The sequence below is a fragment of the Macadamia integrifolia genome, chromosome 5 (assembly GCF_013358625.1).
Source record: "Macadamia integrifolia cultivar HAES 741 chromosome 5, SCU_Mint_v3, whole genome shotgun sequence".
Taxonomy (NCBI): Eukaryota; Viridiplantae; Streptophyta; class Magnoliopsida; order Proteales; family Proteaceae; genus Macadamia; species Macadamia integrifolia.
The window spans coordinates 27,727,558-27,753,410 of NC_056561.1; the positions used below are offsets into that span (position 1 = coordinate 27,727,558).

Genomic DNA, 25,853 nt, shown 5'->3' on the forward strand with positions numbered 1-25,853 from the left:
TTTGTGTTTCCACCGGAAACACTAGGCCAAGATCTAATGGTTGTTTCCAAGGAAGTCTCTGAGCCTTAGAAGCTCTCTGCTAGTGCCACTAGATTCACATCTAATGAATCCGGTGGATCTTCACTTGTTTCTGGTGACTGAATCCAGTGACCTGTACTGTCCAGGTTGGACAGTGTCTGACTTCTTTGGGGGTAACCCCTATGACCCCCTTTCCAATGTTCCCGACATGTATTGACATTTGGTTATCTTTGTGCCTAGGATAGAGATTCACACGTACCCCGAGGCTAGTAGTGAGTTGAATAATTAGTTGACACACTTGGAACCAAATTGACAGAACACAACTGAGGTGATGGATGGTTGACTTTTATTTTGGGATTGTTTAATTATATTAGAACTGCTCACATGTGCTAAGATTTCACATAATTATTAATTGCTTAACTGGTCATGATGTTCCATAACATGTGATATTATTGCATAATATATTATGATGGAATTGATATGAAATGTATGTTGTGTGAAGGAATCCGGTGTGGCTAAGGTGGTTTCGGTACCGTGATTGTCGTATGATTGTTGTATTTATTATGTTGTGAGACAGAATCTAGTGTGGTCAAGGTGGTTCCTGTACTGTGATTACCATATGTTTTTGTATTCATGCATTGATTATGTGCATTAGATTAGATGTAGTCATGGATTACACTTTGTGGCCGAAGGTATCCCGGTATCGTGTACTCCGAGATTGCATTTGAAAATGGATACGCTTCGTGTCCAATGGTAGTCCCGGTGTTACATAGCCCATACTAAACTGTGTTGTATACTAGAATAGGTATATAGTTATGGGCTACACCTTGTGGCCGACGATATCCCAGTATCGTGTACCCCAGGACTATACTGGGAAATGAACTCACTTCGTGACCGATGGTAATCCCGGTGTCGCGTGGACCATATTAACTGTATCATTATAAAAGGCATGTAAGATATTATAATTAGGTGACATTCCCCATGCTACGTCCCCTTGCCAACAGGGGTAAGGTGTTGGATAAACCAATGGCGGTATGTTCGATGAACCTTTTCAGAATGCCACACCCGAGGTACAATATGATTGGTGCCAGAGGCGGGAACTAGTCTGGCATGGCCGATGATGACCTGGATGCCGTGACTACCAGGAGGGGGTTATCATGGGTTTGTTGGGTGACCGATGGACGCATCCTAGGATTGACAAGATCCTAATCATGACTAAGGCTTGTATCGCTGTGTAGTCGATATGCGAGTTCTGAGATCGCTGTGTACAATGTGATTAGGTGGTTTAATATTCAAATGAATTGCATCGTTCATATTATGGACTATGTGTTTAATTCTTGTATTCTTATCATCATGGAATATTATATATGTTAATAATTGTGCTTGTTTGTGCATGAACTCCACCCCTCACTGAGCAAGTTGGAAGCCCACCCACATATATGCCCCTTTTTAGATGATGATGCAGGTACAATAGTGCAACTTAGTGGTGACTCGACCTCGACAGGGCCTGACTATGGCATAGGTGACTGGTGGATGCCAGAAGCCGAAGAGCATGATCAGGATTGTGCCTCTGACTACTGTGCATACGTGGCACCATGAGATGCATGACGTATTTTTGATATTTTGATACCGACCTGGTGATTTTATATTTTTGGGCTTATTATGTATAAGTCTTGAATTATTGTAATGAAATAACTTGGTTATATTTATATGATATCACTAGATGTTCCCCATTTTAAATTATGATTCTGATGTTATACTCTGATTCCACTGCTATTGGTTTGGTTCGTGTTGTAAGATTGTGTAAGCTAACGTACTGCTATTAGAGATCCTGGTAGGTTTGTAAGATGGGTATGCATCTTACTCACACCATTGGTATCCCTAATGGTGAGTTAGGTTTACTAGAATTTGGGTGTGACACCTTCAATCTCAAAACAACGACAGGGAATGTGCTCACAAGTGCTCCTATGCATAAAGGAATCTTGATGATCGTCTAGTGCTACACTCCCACTAGGATGATGATCAGTCTTACTTTCTCTAGTGATTATAGGATGAGTTAATTCTCTACCCTCACCAAGAATAGGTGAAACACTTTCCTTGTCTTTTATCTCAAAGAGGTCGAGATCCCTTTTGGTGTTACTAATGATAGGAAAGTCTGTCTCATTAAATTCAATATCCCGTAACTCTATCTCAGTGATTTTACCATCAAGGTGTTCACCATACATAAAGTAACCCTTCGAGCTATCGGAAGATCTTATAAAGACGTGTTTCTTAGCTCTAAGGCCAAGCTTTCCAAACTTATGGGAGGTACTGTGAACATAACCTATTAATCCTTATGGTCGCATATACCCTAAATTTGGCTTTGCACCTTTCATAACTCATAGGAGGTCGAACGATCTGACTATCAAGGCACTCAGTTAAAGATGTAGGCAACAGTCAAAAGAGCATCCCCCCAGAAAGATATTGGGAGGTTGGCTTGTACCATCATCGACCTAGCCATATCTAAGAGTGTCCTATTTCTTCTCTTTGCTACACCCTTTTTTTGCGGAGTATGAGGAATGGCTAACTATCTACGAATCCCCTTCTCCTCTCTTAGTTCTTTAAACTGGTCAGATAGATACTCACGTCCTCGGTCAATGCATGGAGTTTTTAAGTTCTTACTTGACTGATTCTTAACCTTTACAATGAAGCATTTGAAGCAATCTAATGCCTTATAGCGGTGAGCGATCAAATACACATAACTGTATTGCGAATAATCATTAATGAATGTGAGAAAATAAAAGGCTTCATAGCATGCCTTTACATTTGTAGGTCCGTAAATATCTGAGTGGACAAGTTCTAGAGTCTAAGTAGCTTGGACTGCCTTTCCAAAAGGCTTTCGATGAGCCTTACCTGCTGACAAGGTTCCCATATAGGGAGGTTGACTTTAGCGAGTGAGCCTAACAGGCCTTCTCTAGCTAACCTAGCCATCTTCTCTCACCCTCTGTGTCCCAATCTAACATGCCATGTAATAGTTTTAAAATTATCACATGTATTAACTACATAAGAAATAGATGAAGTAGAATCAATTAAATCTAATTCAAAAAAATCCATCAACTAAGTATCCATGTCCAACAATAGTACCACTCAAATAAAACTCTAAAGTGCAACTGTCAATATGGAAAGAATATCTTAAAGGTAATAATGTAGAAACTGAAAGTATATTATGTTGAATATCCAGTGAGTAAAGCATGTCATGAAGAAGCAAGGTGTGCCCAATATACATCTTGAATTGATAAGTACCAACTAACTGTCTCACTAGTGCTGTTCCCCATGAACACGTTATGGGATCTAGTCAAAACTATATGTTTTGTTGCTCATGTATCCACAATCCAATCAAGTTATGAATGGACAACCAAAACATGGGTACAAATAAATGTACAAAGAGAGCATAGTTAGTAAAAGTACATGTATAATATGCGTACCCCGAACGTTTAATTCAATAATGCATTATTTTCTGAACAGACTCCAAAATCTTATACATGGATAATATGCATAAAATTCGTTCGACCCCATTGATAAGTTTAGTTAAAAAAAATAATAAACTAAACCTAAAACTCTCGTTTCAAAAATCACGATGCGATCCTTTTCCTTTGTCTAAAATTGAAACCCAAAGCTTATAGTGGCGACGGCAACAATGGTGAGTGCAGCGGTGGCGACAGCGAGTGCAGCCGTAGCTACAACAAGTGTACCAGCGACGGTGACGGCAACAATCTCCCTTCCCTCTGTGAGTAAGTCCTCTCTCTCTCTCTCTCTCCTCATCACAAGAATCGCAGCCATCCAATAATGGAATAGGCTCAATAAAAAGATATCTTTAAAAAACTCTTAAATTGCTCTGTGCTTGCAACTCATTGCAGAGTACATTGGACCTTTCAGAATCTTGAGGTAGCCTAATTTTTGTTTTCCTTGTAATTGTTGTTATTCTCTTTAGTAGAAATTTTTGTTGGTTTGAATATTGTTAGTGTTCTGGTTGAGCTGACGATTTGGTGAAATTCAAGTGAGATCAGAGGGGTCTTTGGGCTTTGAATTTGTTTGTTGAGGACTGAAGAAAGTTATAGGACATGTGGGGACAAAAAGGAGGATATGTAGTCTAGGTTTTTTTTTTATTTTTTTTTCTATTGGCCCTTTCCTGAGATTTTTGTTTTATTGAAAGCTTGAGGGTTTCCTCCTTTATTTGGTTATTTAACAGCAGTCAAGCAAGTTGGAAGCAATTATTTGTTTCAATTGGTCTCTGTTTTCCATTTTTATCTTTTTCCTTTTGGATTACTGTGGCATAGGAGTAGTTTCCCTGAATGTTTCTTACTTTGGAATGCTTTCTTCAGTGGGTTTCTATTTACCCAATTAGTTGCAATTCATAATGGTCTTTTTCATTTTTGAGTTCATCTATTTTTGCTACTCTTCTGATGGCCTTCCCATTCTATAATTTAGTATTTCAGTTTCTATTTGTTCTTGGCTTCTTACCTTCTTGCTAATAATTCATTATTAACCCTAGGTGTTGTTGTAAACGTATTCTTTGATTTTGTATCTTTTTCAATTACAATGTTTCACAAGGATTTGTTCCCATTAAATCTGAAACAGCTAGGATCATGAATTGGATGATTATGACAAATTTTATTGAATATACTGAATAAGTACTGGTTTAGTTTGTATGTTAATCTACTAGATCTGGTTTGTTGTTGATTGCCTGGTATTATAGAATTTTTCTTTGTTTCTTTACTAGGACACTAAGGAAGAATGGTTAGACAAAAAGATTAACTATGGAAATATATGGATGATTTAAAGGGACATTTCAAATGCAAGTTTTGTAATAAAAAGTTTCCCAGTGATATTTCAAAAGTGAAATACCATTTAGCTTGTAAGAAGGGTAATGATGTTGGAATATGTAACAGTGCGCTTGATGATGTTCAAGCTAAGGCACTTTTTTTTTTTCTGGAAAAGCTGAGGCACTTCGGACATTAGGTAAGGATAACAAGAAGACTAAAACTGGAGAAAGTTGTATTACATGTAATGTAAGTAGTGAAAGACATGTTAGTCAGTCTTCAAGCGTCCAACAATTGTTGTGGATGGAATGTTTAAACAGAAAAGTAAAGATGAAGTTGATAATGATGTGGCTCAGTGTATTATTTTGAATAATATTGCATGTAATGTTATTTAAATCCCAAGTTGGATTCAGATGGCACGTTCTATTTGTTGTTATGGTCCAAGTTATTCAGTACCTTCCTATTCTACGCTGAGGAGCAAACTAGTGCAAATCGCAAAGAAAAGTGTTGAAGAATATGTTGCTTCAGTTATATAGTCATGGTCTATTACAGGATGTACCATTATGTCTGACATGTGGACTGATATTAAGGAACGTATATTCATTAATATTATTGGATACTCACCTAAGGGGTTTGTTTTTCTCAATTTTTTTGAGTGTTCTGATGTTTCCAAGGCTCGATTATTTCTTAGAGGTATATTTGAGCATGTAATAGAAAGGATTGAGCCAGAGAAAATTGTTTAACTGATTTCAGATAATGCTTCCAATTATAGGGGCAACTTCTTTGATTATAGAGAAGTATCCCCATATTCAGAGGATAAAGTGTGTTGTCCATGGAGTGCAGTTACTATTGAAAGACATTGATGCAGAAATCCCATGGGTAAAGGAGGTATTTAAAAAAACAAAGTTGATTGTGACCTTTATGTACAAGCATGGAATAGTTTTAGCCTTAATGAGGGAAACCACAAATAACAAAGAATTGAAAATACCTTGCAAGACTAGATTTGCTTCTAACTTTTTATGCTTAAATCTATTCTTGATGTTGAGGATTTGTTGACAGTGAAGGTGGCATCAGCAGAATGGAGGGCCAACAGACATTGCAAGTCTGAAATGGGTGTAATGGTTACTAAAATTATTCAAAATACAGGGTTTTGGCTGAATGGAAGGGATGTATACTCAATTTTAGAACCTCTTATTATAATTCTTCGCTTGGTTGGTGGTGATGGAGCTACAAGTCCGTTTTTATATGAGGCTATGCAAAGGGCAAGGAACACTATTATAGATCGTTGTAACAGAGACTCATCAAAGTATAAGACGATATTGCAGTTGTTTGATTGTAGAAAAAAAGAAAACATATCAAACCATGTGCATGTGGCTGTTGCTTTTCTCAATCATTTGTTAATGTGTGAGGGAAAATTTTCATACTACAATGATGATGTTGGAGAGGCAATGGTCCATATTGTAAGAACAATGGTTTTTCCACATGATAAGAAGCAATTTGTGACAAAATTGAAGAAGTATTATGAGAAAGGTGAAAAGTTATTTAATAATCTTTCAAAAGAAGTGATTGATTCTCATCCATGTAAGTAAAAAAGTTTGATACAATTTTTGTTATTATTTAATTTTTATAAATTTGGTAATGAATTTATTTTATATTCTAATTTTTTTATTCTTTTACATTTCAAGGTTCATCGTGGGATATGCATGGAAGTTCTATTCCTTTGCTTCAAAAGGTAGTTGTTCGCATTTTGAGTCAACCTAGTAATTCATTATAAGGATGAATGAACCAGTGCAGACCAAGAAAATGAATAAACTCACTCTTGACATGTTGGAAGATTTGGTTTATATAAGGATGAATTATCTTATAAAAATCAAGTCAAAAGACATAGAGAAGTTCAGTAATGAGTCAGTTAATTTAGATAAACTTGCTGACATTCAAATAGATGAAGATGATTATGGAGTTGAAATTGTAGATGAAGAGGGTGCAAGAATGGAAGATGATCAGACATTGTTTGATAGAGAACTTGGAATTGGATCTGTACTTTACTCTGATTATATGAACACTCCAGTTTATAGTGGCACTCTAAATCAGCTGCATAATATCATTAATACTCCTTTCACACATGATTTAGAGACACAAGCACCATCTGATATGAACACCAATTGATGTTTTTTCTTCTTTATAGTATTGACTATATTTTGTGGATTCATAGGTTTTATGGGTTTCACTGCTTCTTTATGGCATGGACCATCTGATATGAATATTTTTGTATTTCATGGATTATATGATGGAAGGTATTTTGATTTATTAAATGAATGTTCACATGCTTTTAATATCATTTTTTTTTACAGATATTTACTATAATTTGCTATGATAGATTCAGAAATGATTCTAAATTGGAAAGCTAGATGGATTTAAATTTTTATGGAAGCATGTGAGTTTAGAATTTAGTTGCAAACAACCAGTTTTAAAACCTTCTAAATACCAGAATAAACTCGTATTATTGCTTCTGGATTTTTACAAGGCAACTGTATTAAACACACACCGTATTATTGCCATACATATTTTATTGCGCCAAATTATTGAAAAAATATTATTATCATATAGCCCATTTAGTTGCCATACATATCTGTTCCCGTATTTTTCCATCCCTAAACTTACTAACTCTGAGAGAAAGTATGATAGAAATGGTACCTTTTTCGGCTTAGTGTAATCACGAGCAAAGTGCCCCATCTTCTAACAATTGTAGCATTTTACCTTGGATAAATCTTTCTTTCTGCTATGCTTGCTTCTTTTGTGTTTGGCTGATTTGCCCTCTTTCGGGCTTGGTTTTGAGCCATACCCTGATTTCTTGGGTTACTTTGTCTTTTGCGCTTACCATCCTGGACATCTAGGGCAATTACACAGTTTGCCTTTTGGTGCTCCGCCCCAAGTTTCACATGTTGTGCAATGTCAAATTTTAATACTATCATTGTTGTGAGAACGAGCTTTATGGGGCTCCAAGAATCGGGTAGTTTCCTAATAACAGTTTGAACCTGCTGCTCATCAGTATGAGTAGTCATAGCATCTTTCAGCTTCCTAATCATGTCCTTGACCACCCTAATGTTGTTTTATGGTTGTCCTTGTTGACAACCTGACCATGTGGCAGTGATGACGTGGCCAGTTTAGGTGACGTGGATGGAAATGATGACATGGCAGTGTCCAGTGTCGCCGATGAGATAACAGAGCCTCTTGGTATGCATGGTATGGTTTGATACATCCTTAGTATGTGGTGTGGGTTTCTGGGTCAAAACTGGCAAAATTGGCCTATTTAAGCTCGGGGGCATTTTCGGTAGTGAAAATGACATTTTTGGAAGATTATTTCTTCATGAAAAAGATAGATTGTAATTTATCTAGTCCAGTGCATCTGATTTTGTTACATTCCGATACCATATGAAGTTACGGTATTTGTGGCAGTTAAGGGCAATTTCAGCATTGAAGATGAATTTTTTAAAGGAAGTGTTCTCCATGTAACGATACGACAAAAATCCAATATTTCCAATGGTTTTGATTTCATCGAGTTTCGATTCCGTATGAGAAAGATGCATCATGGTTCCAACGCATTTTTTTTCATCTCGATCGGATATTGTATAAAAAAGTTATAAGTGTTTCCGTTAAACCGATTCGAAAATCCAAACAAAAAATTCATCAGTTGCTCTCGGTGTTGGGTGGATTTTTCAGAATTTATTTTTGAAATTTGAAGGGATTTTGTACAATTTTAAGATTTTGAAGGTCTGAGTTGCAGGGGGTCTTTAAGCACTGAAATATATGGAGGCAGGGACTTGATTGTAATAAAAGAGAGTATACAGTTGTACAATGGAGTGTTCAGATGAAGCCACATAGGCCTTATTCTGATCTAACAGCTGCTGAACTTAGGTGCTGATGAGACGGTTTAGATTCCTACGTGAAGGTCCTCATTGGTGAAGTGCATCGGACATCATGGTGTGGCGCCTCACCATATTGAGTCTTGATTGTGTGTAGCGCATGTGCATAGAATCTATAAAGAGATTCTCTATATCTTGATCTGAGCCAACATATAAGATCGGTTTTGATCTAACGATCAAGATCGATGGAGCTTTATTAAAGTTAGCCGATAGCGTATCATGAAACTCGCTACACTCGCCAATCGTTGATCGACAATGCGTCTGACGATGTCAGCGCGTACGTCATGATGATGTCATCTAAGATTCAAATCTAATGGTTTAGATCTATTGTCTGCTGGTTTAATCGGATGGTTTAGATTATAAGATCTTTTAGATGAGATCTACGGTCAGATTTCACCCCTGTTGCGCGCGCAGCTGGCGTAGCCTACACCAACCTCCGAAGATTTCATTTTGAGTGTTTTGGTTGGTCCAACTTCAAATGGCCATATCTCCCTCATTTTAACTCCGATTTGGGTGATTCAAGTTGGAGATTCTTCATCTCTCTAAGCTCTACACACCAGAGGGAAGAAATCAGGTAGAAGGGTTGCTAAGGTGGTCAGAAAAATGATTTGAAGCTCATAGAAGGCTAAGGGTTTGAATAAAAGACTTCCATCCTCTTGCCCTTCATCCATAGCCCCCATTAAAGGCTTAGGAAGCTGCTGGAACCAAGGCAGCAAGCTCTATTGGTTGTTGCCAAGAGAAAAAAAAAATAGAAAATGGAAGAGAAGAGAAGAAGAGGGAAATAGAGAAGTTTTTTCCTCTCTTTGTGTGTGTCTTGAATGCGTCTCAAGAAAGATTTTCACAAATCCAATTAATGGAGTTTGATGGTTCTTGTTGAGAATACTATTTCCCCATTAAAGCTTTATTTACAAGGAAGACTAGAAGAGGAGAAGTAGAGAGAGAGAGAGAGAGAGAGAGGAGTGTGTGTGAATGTGAATGCCATTGTTGCTCCATGAAAGTAAAGACAAGGAGAAAAGAAAGAAGAAGAAGAAGAATAACATAGAATTTGGTTCTTGTGAGTTGCTTCAAGGAACCCAAGTGCCAACTGGGGTTGAAGCATTGGCAGCACCGAGACAAAGTGATTATGGTCCGCATCAAGTGGAGATTGACATTATTGTATCTCCGACGGTTACTCCTTGCCAAGGTAACCTCACTTTTGTCAAATTTTCATTATTATAAATCATTGTAGGCAAAATGTTTGATAAAATGCCTAAGTAATAGTTGTAGTCTATTTGGGGAGAAATTTGCATGTATGAGTGCTTCACTATAGGGCATTGTTATAAGCCCAACTTTATTTTTTTTGGTGTTCAATGGATGCTGGACACAAGGGCTATGTGTTCCTTGGTAGTTACAACTACTTAAACCTATTTGCCGTGGGTGCGGCCTCTCAGATCATTCTGAGAAAACTAGGGTGAAGACCTAGCCATTGTATGTCATTGGTGGAAACTAGGAATGTGTTTCCTTGGCTGTGGGTGTAGTCATAATTAGTATAGAGTAAATGTTGAGCCCGATAGTGGGCATTACTCCGTGTATGTAGGCAACTGATCGAAGCACGTATTTCTTGTGTTGTGGATGTGTATGCTCGTATTTGTATTGTGGATTGGAGTGTTTGGCTACAGAATGGGTGTATACATCTGGTAGACCTGACCACTTGATGGTGCAGTGTGGATGTCCATACAACTGTGTATGTATGTGACTATGATTACCGTGTGAGGTTTATGAGACAGCTTTGGGCAGCAATACAGATTATGTGAGTAAGTTCCGTGCAACAGTAAGAATGGTCAGTAGTATACATAACAGCTCTGGGCAGCATCAGTAGACTGTGCTATTGAAGTGCAAATAGTGATTGTCACATCAAGGGTACAGTTGGAAAATGAAAAAATATTTGGCACACTGATTCACCCCCTCTCAGTGTCAATCGGGATCCAACAATTGGTATTAGAGCTAGGGCTTTAGAGGCAACTTAAACAGCTCTGAGTGATCCGGTTGGTTGAAGATGGCATTAGGTGTTTGGTTTAGTAAATCTACTTCTAGAGCTTCTATTTTTAATGGATCTGATTTTATCTTTTGGAGGAAGTTGATGAAGTCACATATTGGTTCATTGGGATATGATCTATGGAGTGCAGTGGCTAATGGGAGTGTAGACTCTAGTATTGACTCTAGTATTGACTCTAGGGTTAGAGAGATCATATTGGATGGATCAACAGACAATGTGAGTGTCAAAGACAGTTCATGCATATCAGCTAAGGTGATGTGGGAGAGATTATATAACATATATGGAGGTGAGCCAGCTATATCAGAGTCCACATTAGAGGTTGAAAGCAGATGTTCAAATGAGTGCTACACTGGTGGATCTGAGTGTGTTGAGGCACATATTACTACAACTCAGGATGAGATCAACATTGATTTGAGAACACATATGAAGGAGTGCAACTTCATTATTGCAGCATTAGAAACACAAGTCATCAATAGAGATGAGAGAAGTAGAATCCTTGAAGAGGCAGTCACGATGTTGAGAGCACAATTGTCAGAGCTTGATGTTTCTTGTATCTCACACATGATGGAGTCCAGAAATGACCCTCAGGTTATAAAATCTTTTGAAGATCAACTGAGAAAGCAAAGTGAGGTGTGTACTAGGCTTGAGTTAGAGACCTTAGCCTTGAGAGAAAAAATAGATGTGCAATCTTGAGTGATTAAAAGAGGTAATGAAATTTCAAATGATTTTAAGAAGTTAAACAAAGAATTAGAAGCAGAGATCATTTCACTACAAACACAATTGACTAAGTTGCAGAGGAGATATTCAGGCACTCCACCTATGGTTGCAAAGATGGATAGACATCTAGCTCAGTCTGTAGAATGTCAGAGACTACCCATCATCAGCTCTGGTTCTATAACATTGTAGGGTGAGTCATCAGGGAAAGCTATAGAGACAGTTGAGATTAAACCACAGAGACAAACTATAGGAAAAACACAGAAGAGAGCTTAGAGGAGACTGAGGAAGAGAGAGAAGAAACACAATAGTGAGGTGAGATCTCCTACACATCATACACAATGTGGAAGCAATCCATAAGATACAAAGAGTAGAGGTAAAGGCGAACAAACAGTCCAAATAGGGAACACAATCAAAGTTGGTGGTTATGACAGAGTTTACTAACAAAGACCAGTTGAGCATGGTAGGTTCAACAAGTTCAATTATCAGAGGCCTATGCAGATGATTCTCAGACAGAGTCAGATGGCTCCCACCAACAGACATAATGCTTCACCCAGCTTGCATAGGCAGTTACCAATGATACAATCATATTTTCATGGGTATTACCATAGGTGCAGTGGGTATGGGCATAGGAGAGCAGAGTGTATATCTAGATTAGATTCTAGCTATGGAGGGAGGATTCCCATAGCATCATTGTGTAAACAACTAGTATGCCATCATTATGGACATTGGGCCAAACATTGCAAGGCAGTGCTCTTCCCTCAGCTTGTATAAGAGGAAAGAGACTATTAGATCTCTAGAACCATAAAGTTAAGAAGTGGTTGTAGAAGGCAAGTCATTGAAAGACAGTCTAAGAAGCATCAGTCACAATCTAGTGGTGAGTCTCAGGTGGCTTTATATATTGTATGGAAAGTGAAGGATATACAAAAGGCCGAGACAACAGTAAACAGAATCTGAAAAAAAAAAGGGAGATGTCAGTTCTACATTTGTGCAGGAAAGATTCAGAAAGGGAAGACCATCAGTTGGAAAGGTAACATAGAGATCTACAATTGAGTTGGTTGGATAGAGGCAGAGACTGAAGAAAATAATAAGTGAGCATAAAGGAAAACAGAGTAGTTGGAAAGTTTCTGGCGAGAAGCAAATGCATAGGACCAAGGCAAGTGGTCAGTTAGTTTAGAAAGAGAAGCACATCGAGGTGTGGGCAGTCACAGTCACCACCCTCATACCACCTAGACACGGTATAGGAGTGGCACACCTCCCAGGCACTAGGTGTACTCAGATACACAAGAATGGGGGAGCTCACTAGATGGATATTAGTGCCCCCAGTAGGACTCAGATTATGACAGTTAAGTTCCTACAATAGTGCTTGGATTAGAGACATCAGTTGAAACTTAGTGTAATTCTCTTGAGTATTTACATCTTGATGGAGCAATCACCAGATGAGCAGTTCAGTATCAGTCAGAGGGCAAAATAGTTGAGGATGTCAGTGAAGGTGAGAGGTATGCAGTTGTGAGTATGGCAGCCAACAATTCGCTTTTGTATGCATCAGTATTGGTCAGAGATTCAGTTGGTATCAATCTCAGTGGTAGTTGTCAGAGTGCAATTTTGTGTGATCATGGTGATTGTTTGACTTTGACAGAGTTAAATGTTTCAACACTAATGACAGAGAGAATGATATGTTGACTGGATGCATAGGTTTATGACAGGAAGCTCAGGAAGCTGGTGAGTTGAGCAGTTGTGTATTGTAATTTGTAGTTCATGATGTATATCCAGTCGAGGCAACACTTATCTGATGAGCAGTGTTGAAGCATATATGAGGTCAGTTGAGTAATTGAGATTTCAACTCATAGGATAGGGAAGATGCGTATAGGCACTCCTATGTAGTTTGAACTCTCACATCTGTAGGATTGGAAAGATGCATATGGGCACTCCTATAGATGCTTGTATCCCACACTAGGAGAGATTGCTTTAGAGAGAGATGTTATAGTTCTTTGATACTGAAGTCAACGAGGGAGAGTGCTCAAGTGGAAGATATTGATTTTGAGGAAACTTTTGCTCCAATGGTAAGACTTGAGGCTATCAGAATGTTCTTGGCTTTGTCAGTGTACAAGGGGTTCAAGGTCTATCAGATGGATGTCAAATCAGCTTTTCTAAATGGAAGCTTGGAAGAGGAGGTTTACATAGAGCAGCCTGATGGATTTTAGCTGAGTGAGGACCCCACTCTTGTGTGCGATTGAAGAAGGCATTGTATGGTTTGAAACAACTCCAAGGGCATGGTACTCTAGATTGGACTCTTACTTGTGCAAGTTGGGTTTCAAGAATGGCTTAATGGACAGTAATCTCTACATCAGAACTGAAGAATGCAGTCAGCTTGTAGTGGTTGTGTATGTAGATGATATCATCTTTGGGGGTCACAAAGATGAGTTGTGCAGAGATTTTGCAATGAGGATGCAAGATGAGTTTGAGATGTCCATATTGGGTGAACTGTCATTCTTCTTGGGTTTGCAGATTAGTTAGAAGAAGGAAGGTATCTTCATATCTCAGTCCAAGTATGTGAGGGAGATGTTGAAGAGATTCACCATGAAGGATTGCAAGCCAGTTAGTACACCTATGATGACTGGATGTAAGTTGAGCAAGGAAGATAACTCTCCATCAGTTGACCACACCTCATATAGGTCAATGATTGGTAGCCTATTATATTTGACAGCTAGTAGGTCTGACATCTTACAAGCTGTGTGCATGGTAGCCAAATTCCAAGCAGGACCAAAAGAGACACGTGGTAGCAGTGAAGAGAATTTTTAGATTTCTAAAAGGGACTAGTGAGTTTGGATTATGGTAACCGAAGATCAAGAACTTCAGTTTTTCAGCTTTTTCATATGCAGATTGAGCTGGATGTGTGGATGACAGGAAGAGTACCAGTGGTGGTATATTCTATTTAGGGAGCAGCTTAGTGGCATGGCACACTAAGAAGCAAGAGTCAGTCTTTCTTTCAACTGCAGAGGCAGAACACATTGCAGCTACATCTTGTTGTACACAAGTGTTGTGGATGAAGCAGATGTTGAAGGATTTGAGTGTGGAGGTTGAGCAGGAAGTGCCACTATATTGTGACAATACTAGTGCTATCAACATCCCCAAGAACCCGATGATGCATTTTAGAATGAAGCACATTGCTATCCGGTATCATTTTTTAAGAGACAAGGTGATGGAAGGTGAAGTAAGGATGGAGTTTGTTTCCACAACAGAGCAAGTGGCTGATATATTTACTAAACCACTTCCCAAAGATCAATTTGAGTTCCTCAGACAGAAACTGGGAGTGGTGGTTCTTCCCAAGCACTAGGGGCATTGGGAGAGGGGGAGCAAGTTGCTTGATGTTTGATGGATTTTTCATCAGTTGCTCTCGGTGTTTGATGGATTTTTCGGAATTTATTTTTGAAATTTGAAGGGCTTTTGTGTAATTTCAAGATTTTGAAGGTCTGAGTTGCAGGGGGTCTTTAAGCACTGACATATATGGAGGCAGGGGCTTGATTATAATAAAAGAGAGTATAGAGTTGCACAATGAAGGGTTCAGATGAAGCCACGTAGGCCTTATTCTGATATAATGGCTGCAAAACTTAGGCGCTAATGAGATGGTTTAGATTCTTGTGCGAAGGTCCTCATTGGTGAAGTGCATCAGACATCATGATGTGGCACCTCACCATATTGAGTCTTGATTGTGTATAGCGTATGTGCATAGAATCTATAAAGAGATTCTCCATATCTTGATATGAGCCAATCATATCAGATTGGTTCCGATCTAACGGTCAAGATCGATGGAGCTTTATTAAAGTTAGCCGACAACGTATCGTGAAACTCGCTACACCAGTCAATCGGTGATCAACAACGCATCTGATGATGTCAGCACGTACATCATGATGACGTCATCTAAGATTCAAATCTAATGGTTTAGATCTATTATCCGTTGGTTTAATCGGACGGTTTAGATTATAAGGTCTTTTAGATGAGATCTACGGTCAGATTTCTCCCCTGTTGCTCTCGTCGCCGGCGTAGCCTATGCCATCCTTTGAAAATTCCATTTTGAGTGTTCTGGTTGGTCCAAATTCAAATGGCCATATCTCCCTCATCTTAACTCCGTTTTGGGTGATTCAAGTGTGAGATTCTTCATCTCTCCGAGCTCTACACACCCAAGGGAAGAAATCAGGCAGAGGGTTGCTGAGATGGTCGGAAAAATGAGTTGAAGCTCGTGGAAGGCTAAGGGTTTGAATGAAAGACTTCCATCCTCTTGCACTTCATCCATAACCCCCATTAGAGGCTTAGGAAGATACTAAAAACCAAGGCAGCAAGCTCTATTGGTTGTTGTCAAGAAAAAGAAAAAGAAAATGGAAGAGAAGAGAAAAAGGAAAATAGAGAAGAAGTTTTTCCCTCTGTGTGTGTCTTGAATGCGTCTCAAGAAAGATTTTCTCAAATCTAATTAATGGAGTTTGATGGTTCTTGTTGAGAATACTATTTTCCCATTAAAGAGAAGTAGAGAGAGAGAGAGAGAGAGAGAGAGAGAGAGAGAGGAGTGTGTGTGTGTGAATGTGAATGCCATTGTTGCTCCATGAAAGTAAAGACAAGGAGAAAAGAAAGAAGAAGAAGAATAACATAGAATTTGGTTCTTATGAGTTGCTTCAAGAAACCCAAGTGCCAACCGAGGTTGAAGCATTGGCGGCACCGAGACAACATGGTTATGGTCCGCATCAAGTGGAGATTGACATTATTGCATCTCCGACGGTTACTCCTTGCCAAGGTAACCTCACTTTTTCCAAATTTCCATTATTATAAATCATTGTAGGCAAGATGTTTGATAAAATGCCTAAGTAATAGTTGTAGTCTATTTGGGGGAAAATTTGTATGTATGAGTGCTTCATTATAGGACATTGTTTTAAGCCCAACATTATTTTTTCTTTGGTGTTCAGTGGGTGCTGGACACAAGGGCTATATGTTCCTTGGTAGTTACAAGCACCTAAACCTATTTGCCGTGGGTGCAGCCTCTCAGATCATTATGAGAATTTTGTATAGGGTAAAGACCTAGCCATTGTATGTCATTGGTGGAAACTAGGAATGTGTTCCCTTAGCTGTGGGTGTAGTCATAATTAGTATTGAGTAAATGCTGAGCCCGACAGTGGGCATTACTCTGTGCATGTAGCAACTGGCCGAAGCACGTATTTCTTGTGTTGTGGATGTGTATGCTCATATTTGTATTGTGGATTAGAGTGCTTAGCTGCAGAATGGGTGTGTACATCTGGTAGACCTGACCACTTGGTGGTGCAGTGTGGATATGCATACGACTATGTATGTATATGACTGTGATTACCGTGTGAGGTTTATGAGACAGCTTTGGGCAGCAATACAGGTTATATGAGTAAGTTCTGTGCAACAGTAAGAATGGTCAGTAGTATTCATAGCAACTCTGAGCAGCATCAGTAGACTGTGCTATTGAAGTGCAAATAGTGATTATCACATCAAGGGTACAGCTAGAAAATGAAAAAAATATTTGGCACACTGATTCACCCCCCCTCTCAGTGTCAATCAGGACCCAACACCTAAGGTGTTCAGGCATATTGTGCTTAAAGTCCATCTTATGCATCTCAAATTTCAAGGTCATATCCCTTTACTTTGTTATAGATGTACCTCCAAAGTCAATTTCCAGTTGGTTCCACATGGACTTAGTTGTGGTGTGTTTCTCATAATCATCAATCAATTCATCATGCATAGCACTTAACATAATAAAGTACATACTGTGATCTTTATTTATCCACTGATTATAGGCTTCAATATCACGATAATGTTGAGCGGTAGTACCCTCAGCGAGTTTGTCCATAGTAGTGGTCAAATACTCAAGGTAATTTTGCTCATAGAGCAAATATTGAACCTTTCAATGCCACATGTCATACTTTGGTCTAGTCAATTTATCACCCTTGGTGAGGTCCACAACAACATGATTAGTAGCCATATCACTACACACATGTATGTGTAAGGTAAATATTAGGTACACATTAAGAAATTGTTTCCAGAAACCCTGATTGAAAATGGTTCCTTACTATATATTGTGAGACCAAAAATTTCGCTAAGGTCATTGTTGAGCATTTTACTATATGCAAATTATTCCAATTGTTTACATCATTTAATTCCCAGAACATGGTTACTTTATGTATTTTCTTTTATTTTCAGAATTCAGGCCAAAAGTGGATCAAATGGATTACAAGTGTCAAATTCGGCCCAAGGAACCAAACTCTAGCCAGACTAGCCAAGCCTAGAATATTTTCTCTTGGCAAAATCTATAGAATAAATTCCAAAGATTTTCTATGTGGTGGATGATTTTTACAAGGAAGATTTAGGTTGAGTCAAACTTTCTATTTTGGTTTTTTAACCACATGTTGGGATGAATTTTTAATAGTTTCATATTCATGATTAGGGGTGTCAATTTGTGGCCCGAACCGGGTAAACCGACCGGGACCGACCGTTTAAAGACCGGCCCGGACCGGACCGTTTATTAAACGTGTCGGGCTTGAGCCCGGCCCGTTTATAAATGATCGGTCTCGGTTTTACTACTTGAACTGTCGGGCGCCCGACCGAGACCGACCGAATAACGCCCGACCGAGACCGGCCTATTGTGCACCGACTTGGCCCGACCCTTTAATGATTGTAGAATACCTATTTTACCCCCCAAATTAAAGAATAAAAATTAAAAAGTAAAGACATGTTCACATTTTAAATAATGGTTATATTTTGTATCATTTATTGATTTATTGTCATTTTTTTGGGCTTGCATAAGTGGGCCGGAATATAATAGCACATTTTAAAGAGGGCCCGTTTAAAAACCGGTTAAAGCCCGTTTAACATTAAACATGTCCGTAGCCCGGTTAAGGCCCGACTAAAGCCCGATTAAGGTGGCCCGATTATAACCCGAGGCCGACCGACCGAATATAAAGCGTACCATGCCCTCAATAACTAAGCCCGATTAGTTAAATGGGCGGACACGGTGTAGCCTTTGAAAGTCTTCAAGCCCGATTAAGCCCGACCGAAACCGAACCGGCCCGACCAGTTGACACCCCTATTTATGATCTTTTATATTAGACAATATTCTAAAAGAATCCTATCATATCTTCTATTTTGGGATTAAGGGAAATACAGTAAAGGAAATTGTGATTATCAAATTGTGGGTAGTTTCTATTATAGGTTTTGATTTTTATTTGCTTTCTATTTTTTTCTTTCCAGTCATTAGGTAGCTAAACTCTATAGTCTATAAATAGGGGAGCACTCCTCTTTCTGAAGGAACCAAGCTTCCTCTCCCTTATCTTTCTTCTTTCACTTCATTATTTTAGCTTTGAACAATATATGTTTACAGGTTGTAATTTTTTATTTTCTTTGAAAATTTAATTGGAGCCATTAAAGTTGTAATTGAAGATGTAGAAGCATCTTTGGAGTTTGGATGTGTGGAAGCTTAGAATTTATTCTCTTCTTTAATAAATTTTTGCAGTTGTCTTCAATTCAGAAAAAACAATTTATTTCTTTTATTTTAAATTTAATTTTCATTGCTATGTCTTTTATTTTTAATTTAAGTAGCATGATCACCACCACGCCCATGGCTACTTAGATTGGGATTTGGGTGAAGCCATGGGTGGTTAGTATGAATAAATAATGGTTCAATAGATACGAACCTAGTTAGACTTGCTACGGTTGACCGCCGCATTGTGTATGTCATTCAATAGGACCATATACATGATAGTCGTCGTTGCTATAGTGACATTAATTAGGATTTATGATGTTTAGCTTAATATTACATATTGAATGATGCTACTCATGGGGTATGTTAGCCATTGCCTCATCTCCTATAGACCTAGATCATACTATGTGTAATATGTCCTCATGCCTATTGTTCTTTTAACTTATTCACATGGTGAATCCCATTCCTGAATGAACCTTCCCCAGTAATTTTATTCCATTATTCTCCATTGGTTGGTTAAATTTAATTGTATTAATTTAATTTGATATTTTAATTGTTAAATTATCTTGCACTGTTAGTTAAATTAGTAGAGTCAACTCTCCTGATATTTAGGCTACGTTTGGTATCATTCTTTTGGAACGTTTCTGGAGTTTTTTTCGTTATAATGGAACGAAAAAATGGAATCTAGTGTTTGGTGCGTTTGTGGTGAGAACCAGTTTTTTTAAAACAAAAAGTGGAAAAAAAAATTGTAGAAACGGGAAATGACGGAATGACAAAAACTCGTTCTGTCATTCCAGTTTCATTCTAGATAAAAAAAAAGGAACAATATGGAGCATTTTAATAAAATCATTCCCGACAATTTCCCACAAACCCGTCTTCCACCGTCACAGCTGTTGGTTGCTGATTGGCCCTTGCAGCCTATTGGTGAACGTCTGTAAACTCTCCTCAACCTCTTCTTCCACCGTCACCATTGCAAGATCTCTCTCTCTCTCTCTCTCTCTCTCTCTCTCTCTCTCTCTCTCTCTCTCTCTCTCACCACTGCAAAAGCCCTCTTCCTTACAAGTTCTCTCTCTCTCTCGTCGTTGGGGTCTGCAACTCTCCACAAGCCCGCTGCAAAGCCCTCTTCCTTACAAGCTCTCTCTCTCTCTCTCTCTCTCTCTGTCGGTTATGTCTCCGGCTCAGGCGTCTGCAAGTCGTGGAGTGACGCCATTATTAGACTCAATAGATGGGCATCATCGATATCAAGAAATGGTGTAGGCGCTGCAACAACTTTGATCGCATCGTCTGTTGTTTGCAATCTTGTTGATCGCAACAGAGGAACAACAATCGCTTCTCTGGTTACAAGTTCGGTGAAGCTGGGTTCTCCTCCATCACCAAGTTTCTCCTTGTGTGCTAATCTGGTTCTCGTCCTCCCTGTCTCTTCTATCTCAATTTTTTTTTTGGTGGTAGTTCTAGGGTTTTGACTTGTGGTCAATTGGGGTTGTGCTTGAAGTTTATATGATCAAAATGTCGTCTTTACCATTAGATTGTCCTTTTTTGAACTTTGTTTAGGGAGTTTCAGGTAGTGAATTGAGGAAGAATTTGAAAATTTATTTGTGTTTACTAAACACCACGACTGTTGTTTTTTCATTCTAAAACTATTTATGAAACAGATTTACCAAAACCATTTTTTCGTTTAAAAATGGCATTTTGACATAAAAATTGAAATTTTCGTTTTTGACATGAAAAGTCGTTTCTGGAACAGAAACATTACCAAACGCAGCCTTACACTCTGCCTAACTTGAAAGTGTGTTAATTAAGCACTCGACCTCCCTGAGTTTGACTAGTAGCTATAACTGACATTGTGCGCTTGCAGTTAGTATAATTAGTGTGGCTTACATTTGAGTTCAACAGTCATAATCAAATCTCACATGTGTGGGTCTGAGACATAATTTTAATTGATTTTTAACAGTCTACAAATTTGTGCCATACAAATGAGTGCATGGGTCCTATATGGGAGCCCGATTGGTACTTAAAGTGACATGTCGAGGTAGTGTAAGCGTATAATATGCAGTGCGAGGCGCTTTCTTTTTATAGAGCTTCTAAAAAATTAATTACTTTGTCTCAAATAAATAATTGCATCCTTTAAAAGTCATACTACATTAATCTACTAAGTAGGGAACGCTGCACTTTACATCATGCACAAAGACTACCTCTAGTGTACATACAACCATATAGGAATATGCCCACTTAAATTAAGTATCAATTATGATCTTCAACCCAAAATCAAAATAAAACATCCATGGGTCAGTGGATAGAGATCAACCACGCATCCTAAGAAGTGGAGTGAGTCACAAGTCATAACCGCCGTGGGAGGGTATAATGGAACTGATAAAATACATATACACATGCTAAACACATTAAATCAATTAAATGATGTGTAAAATAAAATCAGACACATAACCAAGCATCTTAAAATATATTGCATAAACTCCAAATATGACCTAAGTCATTAAGGGTAAAAACATAATTTTAGATAGAGTTATAAATCCTTAATCACAACCGATACTATTCAATACTTGTCGATCCAAAATGATCTAATTCATTATTAGTCAAAACCAATCCCAATAACAATTCCACAAATAGTGGTACGAGTGGATTAAAAGCTAATGAAGGTTTTTGAGTTTTCTTTTTATTAAGGAAAGAAAAAAAGAAATTCATGTACTGTTGTCAATAGTGCATGAAACAAACGAAAAAGTGATCTCTTTATTCTATTTAGTTCTTTTTTTTTTTTTTTTTTTTTTTTTTTTTTTTTTTAATATAATGATTCAATGATGACATAATCAATTCAGAATCATTTTATAATTTTTTTTTTTTAATCCATAGCCTCTCCCTTGCAAACACAACTAACCTAATAGTTTTGATGCCAATGTAAATGGGAAAAGCAAATTAGAGGATCGAGATTACCTTGATAAAGCTTTCCTCGCAGCGATATGGATTAGGTTGTATCATGTGTCAATTCGTACAAACAACAATGAACAAAATATTGCGGCAATCTTGCTAGGTAATATTTCACCCTTCAAATTCAAGGATTGCGATGGAGATCCTTGAAGACACACTCTCAATTGCTCTTGAGATTAGGTCAAAACCTTAATTTGTTTTTGTGACCAAAACTCTCTTATTTATAGAGAATTGACCTGCTAGGATTTATAGTCTTGGTGGGTTTATGATTATCACAAGTGGACGATCCACAAAGGAACCGGGTCAGGACCCAGTCCGCCCCAAATTAATTAACATGTCTTTTGTAATATTTCATTTTCTTAGCTTCCAAACATAGGCTTAGGGAGCGTATTTGGCCTGGGCTTGACCTTTTACCCATGGCAGACGAACTTTCCATCCTCTTTGACTTATAGGAGGATGAAACATGCAGCTGATGTCGATGGTTACCGTTATATATATTTTTTCCTTTTAAAATATTTGACAAATTTCTAATTTTTGAAATGGATAAATTCTTTTCAGTTTGAACACGATTAAGAAAAGGCACAAAAACTTCCACAACTTCATTTTTAGTTAGCAAAAAATAAAAAATGCCCAAGTTTTTTTTTTCTTTTTCTTAAAAGGCCAAGTAAATCTTGAAAAGTTATCAACGATTAATAACAAATGCATATCTCTTACCTTCAACACTAATAATATTGGAGGGTTCAACTAGATTTATATGAAATAATTCTAATTGTCGATTAATTGAAATAATAGTTTTGAGCATCAAGGAGCTTTTGACTTGTTTTCCAACTTGGAAAGGTTCATATATTTTGTTGTCATGAAAGTTTATCATATGAAGCTCAAGGATAAGATTGTCATGTGAAATTATCCTAAAATGTTTCATGCTATCATGATCAAGTCTTCTATGCCAAAGCCAACAATTCTTTTTTAAAGTTGAAAAACATTTAAAGACTTGTTGAGATAGATCATCCATATCTAATGTATATACATTTTCAATTCTTCCAGCTACAAATCTAAACATTTTGGTCTTTCAAGTATTAAGCCATGCAGTGGTTTTATTAAAAAAAACAAAATTTATTTAAACTTGGAGTGAGTGTTTGCGACTCCAAGCAAAGAATGTTTAAGTCACAAGATTCAAAATGATAAAATTTAATACACAATATGAATGCTCACATTTACCAAAAAAAAAATAAAAATTCCATTTATATTTTGGAATCACATTTCATAAAATATAGAATATGACAACCATATGACCATAATGTTCACTTTTGTCTCTGTTTGCAAACAATTTAAGTTTCAATATTTGAACAATCGATCGTCCATGATGAAATAATATAAAGGGAAAAATGTCTAAAAGGCACCGTGGGGGGTGAATGACTATCCCACCTCTCATGAAAGGCAAAAATCTCGCCTATATTGATACTTCTACTAGTGTTCCCTTGACTCACACACTATTGTAGGAGTCACACCATCTTTCAGGGAACACTCTCCCTAATGCAAATTAATTTAGGTAGAAATGATTTCTACGGGAGAGTGTAGGGACTGCCATCCAAACACATATGGGGTGACATGACTACTCCGCCCCTATGAAATTGGATAACAACCCTTGCTTGATGATCTTGTGTGCTCTCCCAATTGCTCTAATGCACGTGCAAAGGCCACGTTGGCTTGAAGCACTTTAAATTGGGTTTTGATTAGAAAGGCCTTTTTTTTTTCTTTTTTTTTTTTAATGGTAGAAAAAAATTGAAACATCTAAACATAAGAGGCAACTAGGGTCATTCCGGCCAGCCGGGTCTGACATTGGGTTTTCAAGCCCGGCATGTGCTGAGCTGAGTTGAGCTAAGATTGGCCCTGGCAAGTCTAGGGTGAGATATTACAGCCTGACCTAGGGCCGGGCTGGCCAGGCGGGGCGGGGCGGGGCGGGGCGGGGCGGGGCGGGCCGGGGGGGGGGTGGGTGGGGGAAATTAGGGGGTTAAAACCCTGGCCCAGCCCAGCCGGTTGTACCCTTATCCACTGCTGCAAGTGTCGGGCTTGGGGGTTGAGACGAGAAATTATCGTCAGCCATCCTCCACAGAGTATCAATTCGATCAACAGGCCTCGGTAAGGTTTCGATCCTCTCTCTCTCCTTAGTCCTTAATCTTCTCTCGTTCTGCGCCATTTACCCTGACTTTCAAACACCAAAACCAGTTGCAGAGAGTCGCCAGAGCAAGGGTGATTTTCTGGCCTTAGCCGCCACTGCCCCCTGTATTATCGTTTAGGTACGATCCCATCTCTCTTTCTCTCTACGGATTTTTCACTCACTTTTGAAAGACCAAAATCATTGGCAGAGAGCCGCTCAAAACACAAGTCACTTCCTCCCTCTCAAGAACCCATGCCCATTTATATCAGAAAAACTCAACTTCGTCCCCGTCGTGCAAATCAGAAGAACTCAGCTTCGTCCCCATCGCGCAAATCAGATCCTGCTATCTCGCAAGGAACCCAAATTCCTGGTGATTTTCTTCCTTCCTCCCTCTCTGTCTTTCTGTTTCTCCTCCCGCTGCTCACTTTTCCTGTCAAATTTTTCTGCAAATCTTCTCCTCTCATGCTCAACCCTTCCTTGCTGAAACTTGGGTCGTCCACGGTCGTCTTCTTCATTGCGAGAAGCGCATAGCAAGTACTAACTCCTTCCCTTGTGCATTTGACTTTCTTCTTGGAACTGAAACCCTTGGTGATAGAAATGCCCGATTTAATCAACTTTTCCCCCCCTCCCAGCAGCCTCTGGCTCTCCCTCTTCCTCTCCCTCCCTCGAATCTAATGTCATCTATAGCAAACCTAGGGTATGGCTTGCTGAGCAATTTGGTTCAATTGGGTCTCTGCATAAACCTAGATTCATTGATGATGAATCTAGTGTGCGAAGTTTTTGAGAGACGCTTCTTTGAAGGTCGGTACTGTGTGTGGCAGAGATGGGTGGTGGGGCTTCTTGTGAGCTCTGTTGCTCTCTCTATTCCTAATTTTGCAGATTTCCTCTCATTGGTGGGGAGCAGTGTGTGTGTGTGTGTGTTGTTGGGGTTTGTGCTGCCTGCTCTGTTTCATGTGATAGTATTCAAGGACGAAAGGGCTTACAGAGGATTGGTTTTGGATGCCATATCCCTAATCGGTTCACTTTGACAGTAGGGCCTTGATACCTATCCTTGGGGTGACCTAACCCGTGAAGTTTGGTAGCAAAACGTTGTGTGCCCTGTGAGAACCTACTTGAGTTGCAGAACTGGTTCCCTTCTACTACTAGATACAATTTTGGAAATTAAATTTGATTTGTTTACCCGTTAGTATGAGGGTTGTTGATTGGATTCACCAATCCTCTGATTGTATCATTCCCTAAGATTTTCAGATTGATTGAACTCTGTTTTGAAGAGTTCTATCACCTGCAACTAATTCCCTTGCTGCTAGTTCATATTCTAATGTGAGGAAGAAGGTGAAACTTCTTCTTAATCAAACGATCAATTGATGAAACCTTCAATTGAAATAGAATGCCAGGAATCCCGCCAAGAGCGATCTCCTCTATGGAGAGGAGCCGGATCCGTTGAAATTTGTAGGGAGATATTTGACTTTAAAATGAAGTAGGGCTACCACAGCTAATTGCATTTTACATGTTAACAGTCCTCATAAATAACAAATGTGGTTGTAAGTTGTAACCAAGTTTTTATTGTGTGTGACATATATAGATGCACTCGTAGATGGATCAATTAGGACTGGTCTAAACTTGTATAATCAAGGGGTGCAAGTAGAAGTTGTTTCAAGATTTAAACTTCGTCCATGTATTCAGTCATTTGTACATGCATGAGTTTCTAGATTTAAATTTCATCCTGAGTTGCATAGTCTCTTTATTGAATGTTAGAGGAATGATATCTACATTGGCCAGT

At 38.5% G+C, this 25,853-nt stretch overlaps 1 protein-coding gene across 6 annotated transcripts in view; it reads left to right on the forward strand.

Moving 5' to 3' along the window:
- Positions 1-23,925: 23,925 nt before the first annotated feature.
- LOC122079451 (chloroplastic group IIB intron splicing facilitator CRS2-B, chloroplastic-like) overlaps positions 23,926-25,853 on the forward strand; it is a 45,916-nt gene continuing 43,988 nt past the window's right edge. The window contains exons 1-2 of one of the 6 annotated variants that reach the window (XM_042645940.1): positions 23,926-24,054; positions 24,142-24,212. The gene's annotated coding sequence lies outside the window, so the exon portion shown is untranslated. The other 5 variants (XM_042645942.1, XM_042645941.1, XM_042645943.1 and 2 more) reach the window with 5 other exon arrangements.